We start from the raw sequence: 8,645 nt of genomic DNA, 5'->3' as shown, positions 1-8,645 counted from the left end.
TCAATTTTTAGAAAATGAACCTTGCTGTACTGTTACAAAGAATATAATACGGGGTAATTACGGCCACTCACCCCTTCGATCCATAGAATTCTGAGCAGCCGTGTCTATACTAATAGTGTCGATCAATAGTTATACTTGGATTTGTCATCTAAATCTCTCGCCCTGTTCAGCAGTAACGATTATAGTGGACAAACCGCATCCACAAACACCCTGCGGTTTCAACCGCATTGCAGAAAATAGAATATTTCTGCGTACTTTCGCATGCACACCTATGTGTAAATCTAATTATGGACCGAAAAGCGGACAAGGATCTACCTTCTTACCGTCTGAAATATGTATACGATAGGATTAAAGTAGGCCCAACACAAATGTAGCGAGATTAAGCGATATGGGGGGAATGAGAGGAAGGGGCGGGGAGGGGGGAGGGGGTGATGAAGAAAAGAAAACGCAATGAGCGGTCTATTATTTAATGGTTTTAGTGAAACGTTAGCGGCGTTATACAATTGGCCTAGATCCTGAGTCACGGAGCGTCACGGATCGTGAGCTCAACCAGGCAAGCCAGCAGGCAGACAGCGCCGCGATTGCTTGTGCAGGCGACGCGCAAGGAGCGAGCAAGCCTTGCAGCTTTGCAGGGCTCCTTATTCTTCATATGGTACGTATAATACCCTAGCAGTGGTGCGAGTCGATGCAGCAATGCTTCGTTCATCTATTCAACATGTAAAAAAGTGAATCTGGAGTTCACGTGTAACGGTATAGAGCCTGAAGTTTAATCCCTTCAGTCGCAGCCCGATGCTCAGCGTCTCACCTCAAAAATTTCCAAGTCCTAGCCTTATCGCAATTTATTTACAACTTCAAATGATCTTTGTTAGTTCGTATAACCCGAAAAACTCCCGAGTAACAAGTTTCGGCCAGAATCATAGAATTTTGATGGTGTTCTTGCTTTTACATCCGTCATCTTGTATTTAGAAATAATCAAACTTTGACTTCAGATGCCGGATCAGTGACCTCAAAAACCCGCGAGTAACAAAATATTGACTTGTAAGACGTGTAACTGAAAAGGTTATAATTTACCGCTGATGGATTCGAGGGTGAAAATTCTTTGTCTGCATCCGGTGATTCACGGCACGTTTGCATGCAGATAAGATCCACAACGGAGGGACGGAACGGCGAAACCGGGCCGAATCACGCCCGGCAAGGCAATTCTAAAAACGAAAGTCTCAATGTTACGAAACCTAAAGGTGTGGGAAAACTAACGTCAGAAAACTGTTTGTGCCGCTTGTCGTCTATTCTCTTTTTGTTTTTACGTATGTAATAGGTAGGTAAGTACTTCCTCGGCTTCTGCATCGTCTCTTTCGTTCACATTTATCGCCCAAGTCAAAATCACCCGGCGCATTACGTGGACTTGATGCCACGAGCTAGTCAGGACATCGGAAACAAGACCATAAAACCGGTATCATTGTGCAATCGTAACCTATCACAACCACTAAAATTATAAATTCAAGGAATCTTAACGAAGATCAGTGAATTCTCGGTACATGTTACCGTTCTGTGGATCATGATCTGAAGATAGCTGGTGACAGTGATGGTGGCTGCATACTATTTATACAGTCACGCAGTTGAAACACTGCTTCAAAGCACCATTTTGCTGTTGAGTTGTAGTACGGTACCATAGTCCTCCTTACGGGCCGGCTCCGAGATTCGCTTCCAGCCCATGTCCTACATCCTATGTTCCTGTTCTGAAGAGGCAAGAACGCCTTTACGGTGCAGAAAGTCAGCGACAGAGAAGGGGCACGCGGAGGTGCGAGCTATCCTGCGCTGCAGCCTGCAGACTCCTCTGGCAAATCCTTCGCGGCGAAAAAGGGGGGAGGGAGCGCGTCGTATCGGCGAACGGAAGTCACGAGGACGCTTGGCCGTCGCCGGCGTCACGTGGTGGGGGAAGAGACTCCAGATCCCGCCGAAGAGAACGAAAGTGAATCTTGCGCGGCTGACGTAACGCAAGCGCGTTACGTTTCGCGACTCGAGTCGAGTCGAGTCCTACTGACACGCATCGAGGAAAAGAGAAAGAGAGAACAGCAGGGCTGGCATAACCGACCGCTTGTAACAACTCTTTACTCTGTCCGAAGCATGCGCGTTTCTGTCTCGCACTCGGCGAACGGATTCCCCGCGTGTTTAAACTCATCTTGTTATTGTTTCTCGACCTCCTGAACTCGGAAGCTTGCATTGCTGCTTCTGCTGTGTTACGATCCTCTCTCTGTTTCGCAGATATGTGGCAACAACATTCCGCCAGACTGCTTAGACCAGGAATCGGAAGTCCAGCTTGTTTGGGTCAATTAATGCACATGGCAGGATCAAATTGTTACGCACATTGCAGGAAATATCCTGTAATGGTTGTAGAACGGATTTTGCACTGGGATGGTTTCGTGAAAAAATATAAGAAACAGAAAAATATTTAATTCGGAACTTTGGATACTATGCGCCAAAACCGGATTTATCTCATAGGTAATATTATACAACTAGCTGAATCATTCCCTAGGACACGGTTTGGAGTGGCATTTTGTTTGTTTTTTTTTTAATTAAAAATCTTTTTTCTTTTACGCGATGCAAGCTGATTCCTTTTTAGAAGGAGAATGATTTTCACGATTGTCTCAAAACGAAACGAAACGAACTTCGTTGGGTACACATTTTTTCCTGAGTTTGCACTTTTTATATACAGTTAGTATTCTAGTTAGGATTGGTTTGGATATTTAATATCTGCATATTTTGTACAGAATGTTAATCTCGCGTTTCGTTAAAAATCGTCAACATAGGTGGATGAAAATTATTCGGTCAAATCCTTCCAGAAATCTGCATTAACATGTTTTTCTGTTATTCGAGAAATCTGTAACGAAGGTTTGCGAATATTAACACATTCGCATGTAAAACTCACGTGTCTCGATCCCAATACAGATACCATACTTGTCCGGAAAAGAAAATTCGCTCCTGTGGTGAATCGTTCAGATGTTTTGATTTCGGTGTCTGGAATGCGGTTTAATCTTCCATCCTTGGAGCGGTGGGTGCGCAGCGATTTCGGGCAGGGACGAAGAGTCCAAAGAAAGTTGGATTAGTACTGGTTATTTATAAATCAACACATCCGTCGGCATGCCGCAGGTATAGGTGTGAGGCTTGCATAGACACGTATGTATAACAGCTCGGCATTGAGTCGGCATTGAGCTAGAGGGAGACGCAGTTGGGGACGTCGTCGTATTATACTGACCACGCTGACACACTTACCTAAACTTCCCACGTTACGCAATATCTACTCTGGCTGAAAACATTCGACGATCGCATTTTATTTGCACTTAGTAGCCCGGTGACACACTTAGCTTCGGACCCGACTCGACTCAACAACCAGCTTTAAAGACTCCGCCTGCAGCGAAAGTGTCCGCCGCGCTCTCTTACGTATTCGACATGCCTACCTTATACCTCAATCTCCTGTTTCTCTTCTCTGTATCATGAATAAGCAAAGTATCGATCAACAAAACAAGTCGATTCATGCATCCAACCGTTCTATTATCCGAATGTCCCGCAGCGTCAGCAACGGCAAGCTCGTTATACTAGTTTCATCGGAATCGGATCATCTTGCAGCTAATTTTGCTCGTAACGAGTTTCCGACATTTCTGTCACCCCATTTTCCTTCGATTTATATTCACCTTCCACGAAACGTCAACTGGGCTAAATCTTTGATACTTGTGAGAGACAGACCCTTCGGTAGGTACTTGTTATACGATCAACCCATACGACGGTCAAGCATACTGTCAATACGCGGTGGAGGAGCGGCGAGAGTAAACGGTAAATAAAATACGAAACATGAAAATGACGGGTCCCATTCTTTCTTTGGCGTAAAAATCATTTTCTGACATGTTTGGGACGATAGTTGTGTTTCTCCAGAGGCACGGGACGCGCCGCGACTCGGTTCGGTAAGCGTACAAGTGTGTCAACGCGTCGCTAATATTATTCGTTACGTCCGTTCTTCGGTGGCAAAGTTTCACTTTCGTTTTCTCGTACCTACCTACCTGCCTACATGTGCATATACATGGCTAGCCGTGTATACACGACGCTATTTTATTTGCGTCCCCGTTCTCTAGAAAGACTGCGGCTGGGCCGCGTGATCGCGGTAGGTAGGTAGGTAGATAGGTAGGTAGGTAGGTAGGTAGGTAGGTAGGTAGGTACTTGCTTACCTCTACGCGCACGCTAGTCCAAATAGTAACGCGTGCAGCTCAGCAAATCTCAAACGCAGCGACGCAGACGTGGCCCCGGCTGGTTCGGTCAGCGCGGCAAGCGACCGCGACCGACCTTAGCGAAGGTTAAAAAACGAAAGTCCCTCATCGAAACTCATCCAAAGTTTATTCTGGCCACGCGTACATACATGTAAAGGTATACGCCGGCGCTGCCGCAGCGAGCAAGTTTCACCCGGCCCAGCCACTCTTATTCCTACGTGTCAACGTTTTGCATTCTCCCCCTGGCGCTGTCACGCCTTATATTTACCTACTTTATCGCGGTCTACCTTCGCCGATCATCAATAGCATCGCCGCGCTTTCGGCTTACTGTCAGCTGTAATTTTATTGATGAGACGGGAGGAAAGAAGGCAAAGCAGTAAAAATATTAAATTAGTATTATTAGAATTAGTAGAATTACAGAAGTGTTCCTATTCATCGAGATTATCTGAATAGACGAGCATTTTTCACTTGTCAACCAATTATCATTGCATCAGAGTATTGTTCGACTGAAAAAATGTCGTGCAAACAATAACAAAAGAAATGTAGTAAACGCTCTTATCGGTATAATGAATTATTATACGATTTACGAACACAATTCATCTCCGTATAACGTCAACCTGAATTCTAGAGAGCATTTTCGTGAAATGTGATTAGCTCGTATCACCCGTATGAGATATTAAATTCAAAAAGTCGATGAATCAGTTACTTTTAAATCTTAATCGAACACCCTTAATTCGTCACTTTCGCATTATCGTATCATCAAATCCGACTTAATCACTCTATATGCTTACAGTTCAGCCAAATGTACGCATAAATATCGGTAGATATCTGTGCGTATAATTAGCCAATTCCCTCCCGATGACGCGAAGCAATGTCGCGGCTGTAAAGTGACGCGAAACGACGCTGCATACGACGTCATTGAGCGTTGCAAAAAAAAAGGGGGACAAAACGATAAAAAAGCAGTCTGACAAATATAAAAGGACGAAAGAAAGAGAAGAGAGAAAAACCACTCTGCACAAAAGCAAAAGTGTGACGGATCGTGCATGGCGCAACCTCTCATGCGCTGAAAACTCGACAATTCACAACGTCAGCTGTTATTATACAATGCGGCCAATAGACTGTGATATACGGTGCCCAAATCGTGTTCTTTTATCGCCTATGAAGGCAATTAAGTGAATTCGTAACGTAAGATTCATTTGTATCTGAATATATTAAGGTCAAAGTTTTCTGTAGTGTAGGAAAAAACATGTAAAACTAGGAAAGCAGAAATTTCACGAAAAGAAACTGATCGAAACGAATTGGCCAAAACTAAGAAAGTGTACAACCTGTAATGCTTTAAGAAGTTGGAAAATTTGTTCCGCAAAAAATTGAAGTTATCAAAAAATGCTCTAGTATTTTAATGTTTTAGATATTTTCTGCAGACGAGGGTAAATTAAAGGAAGAAAACTGTTACACTAACGCAATAACTGTAACTGTGAGATGGCAGATGCTCGTTAGTGAAAAAAAATTACCCAAACAAGAAAAAAATTGTTCGCAAATGATGTTAGAGGTGGAACTACCGAACAGTGATTCCGTTCTAAAGCCGATAGAAAGTCTCAATCCGGCCTTTGTGGCATACGGACCATTCGTGATTACGAATATGCGTAGAGGTATGAATCAGCGATATTGGAACGATGAAATTCTTATATTTCTTTTGCTTGTTTCTGCGATATTTGCGGTAAAAATCTCTCCGACAACATCTAGAAGTATTACCGCATAGGTAAGTGTTTGACATGTTTATTTTACAGTACAAAAAATTTGCTGATCGTGAAATTTTGGTGAGTACAATACTGAAATGGTGGATGAAGCGCAAATGAGAGTCTTGATACTTTCGATTTTCTCGGACAATGATTGAATACAGTATGTTCAAGACTTTGGAAAAAATATGCCCAAGATTTATTTAGGTAGTTGCGAATTTTCGAATTTTCTCATAAGTGTTGTTCACACTGATGATCTGCTCTACTCGTGATTGCAGGTACCAGACGCACAGATATTTGCAATTCAATTATAATTTTTTGATCTCGTCTCTATTTTCGGTTTCTTCCCATAATTTTTTGTGAACTTTAAACATACTTGTAAGTCATGATTATTTGCAAAATTATGTATAGGATTATTATCAACAAAATTGTGTATAGGAGAAACGCAATAATACTGTATGCTTGAACATGGTAACAAAATATCGCGTATAAACTTCCACAGGTTTTAATCCTCACTTTCTTTGTGTCAGGTAAATGAATTAAATCAATCCTCAACGGAATTGACACGTGCTTCTAATTTGTTCCGAAAGGGTAGAAAGTAGAAGTGAATAATTCATGGGTAAACTGCAGTAATTTGGTAAATATTTTGGATTTTTGTCGACCATTTAGAATGTATGATTAATTCGAAATTGTAAAACGTCAGAAAGTTATCCCTGAATAAATTTGAATGAAAACGCGAAAAGAACATATTACATTTCCGGCGTAAACCTATTGCAATACCGGAACACGGTTGAAACCTAAAAGTTGTTTGTTGTAATCGCGCGTGGGGTCCAAACATCGTTCGAACCAGTTCCACAACTGTGGCTAAACAAATGTAGGATTTAAACCCATAAAGAGCGTAACGTGGAGTAGGAAGGACCGAGTTGGTTTTCAGTCGAAGCTTGCGCTCGAGCTGAGGGCACCGCGGAGGGCCGTGGAGGGCCGTGGAGGGCCGCCGGTCGAGGCCCCGCGTCGTTAGAAGCAGAATCAGCAGCGTGTGGCGGGCGACGAGCTGAAAAAGTGAAACTCGGAGCTGCGCGTGTAACCTAGAAATGAGAGAGTGGTGCTCAACTGGGCGCCAACGATGCGGTTGGCGCAGCGCTGGAGTTGGTCTTGCTTTAGGGGACACGTTTGTAACCGGCGGGGGGGATGTAACATTCCTAATCTTTGACTCGTCATTTTTGTTTTTTGTTCTTATACCTTCTCCCACTGTTGATTTTCCCGGTATCCGTCAATTTCTCGAGTATTGAGATACCGGAAGTACGTTACTTGTTATACCGTGGTTGTCGTCTTGTATTAGGACCGCTAAAAAATACCGAAGATAAATCAGCGGAGTAGAACTTAGTTAGAGCTCTAGAGAGTTGGGATGTCCTCGTTAATTTTGTATACAGCTCATTTCTTATTTCCATTCCATTGATCCGTTTTAAACTATCAGTTTAGCCAGGTTCCGCAAGGCATTATCTTAATATAAAAATAACTAGAGGATTTGTGTGTTTGGTTAACCTCAAGTTAAACAAATATCTCACATTTTTGCAAAGACTGAATACTTTCGTTTAATGAAGTCATTTAGTCTTAACGAAATCAAACCAATGAGAAAGCTTTTGTACGTAAGTTAACGAGCGTTGAATAAGAAACAGTGGAATTGTGGTTCAGAACAATGTGCAGAAATTTAAATTCAGTGTGGCTACCGAGGAAATACGATTGCAGAGAGCGTATAAACTATGATTATTTTTCTAAACTTTGTCCGTTAATTAACTATTCTGTATATATGGGTGGAAATCCATAGTATAAATGCCAATACGGCAGAAAACTGAACGTGCGTCGTCTAACAAACTTTTAAGGGGTGTCTTATGACCCGTTTCTCGACCTCGAAAAGACATCTTCAACGTCCGTTTGGGCATTCGCTGTTAAAAGTATAAGCGAGCGTGTCTAAGTACATGAATATTCACGTTTGAAAATCGAAATTTAACTGGTAGCAAAAAAAACTTTGGCGATCTTTTGGTCAAGTCTCTCCGAACATTATCCATGCCACTGATCTGTTGCTCGTAATAGGTAAAATCAATTTTTCGTGCAGTTCTTAGTACTTTTGGGTAGATTCAACTTATCGCAAGAGTGTACGGGGCACCTGTTTTTCAAGTCACACGTTACAGTTATGCAGTTATGTTGTAGATACGCAGATTACGTGAAGTTGAAGCCGGAGTCAGTGGGCAGGTAGGATAAATACAACCGCGTTGAACCTTTGACTGGTCGAATAGACGACAAACACTCACGATCAGACAAGATAGGATTGCGCTTTTATCGTAGACTTTAGACCGGCAATAAGTTTGCGAGTAGCGAACGTCTGAGAGCCATTCATTGTATTTTCACATGGGACGCGGAGTGGTCATTTGAAGCAGCATTCAAAACCGCGCTACTAGTTGGACACATAAATTAGGTGCTCCGATTAAAAATTTTTTCTGAATTTGATTCGTGCAAAAAAAAAAAATTACGTTAAAAAATTTTTCGTGTTGGAACATGAACGGACAATCCGGCCTAATTTTCATTTTGAAGCTGCGAACCCATTGTGAGCTGCATGATTTCTTATTTATAAACGCCCTGTTGTTGCGAGAGTATA

Source organism: Neodiprion fabricii, chromosome 3 (assembly GCF_021155785.1).
Source record: "Neodiprion fabricii isolate iyNeoFabr1 chromosome 3, iyNeoFabr1.1, whole genome shotgun sequence".
Classification (NCBI taxonomy): domain Eukaryota; kingdom Metazoa; phylum Arthropoda; class Insecta; order Hymenoptera; family Diprionidae; genus Neodiprion; species Neodiprion fabricii.
This window is presented reverse-complemented; position numbering follows the sequence as displayed.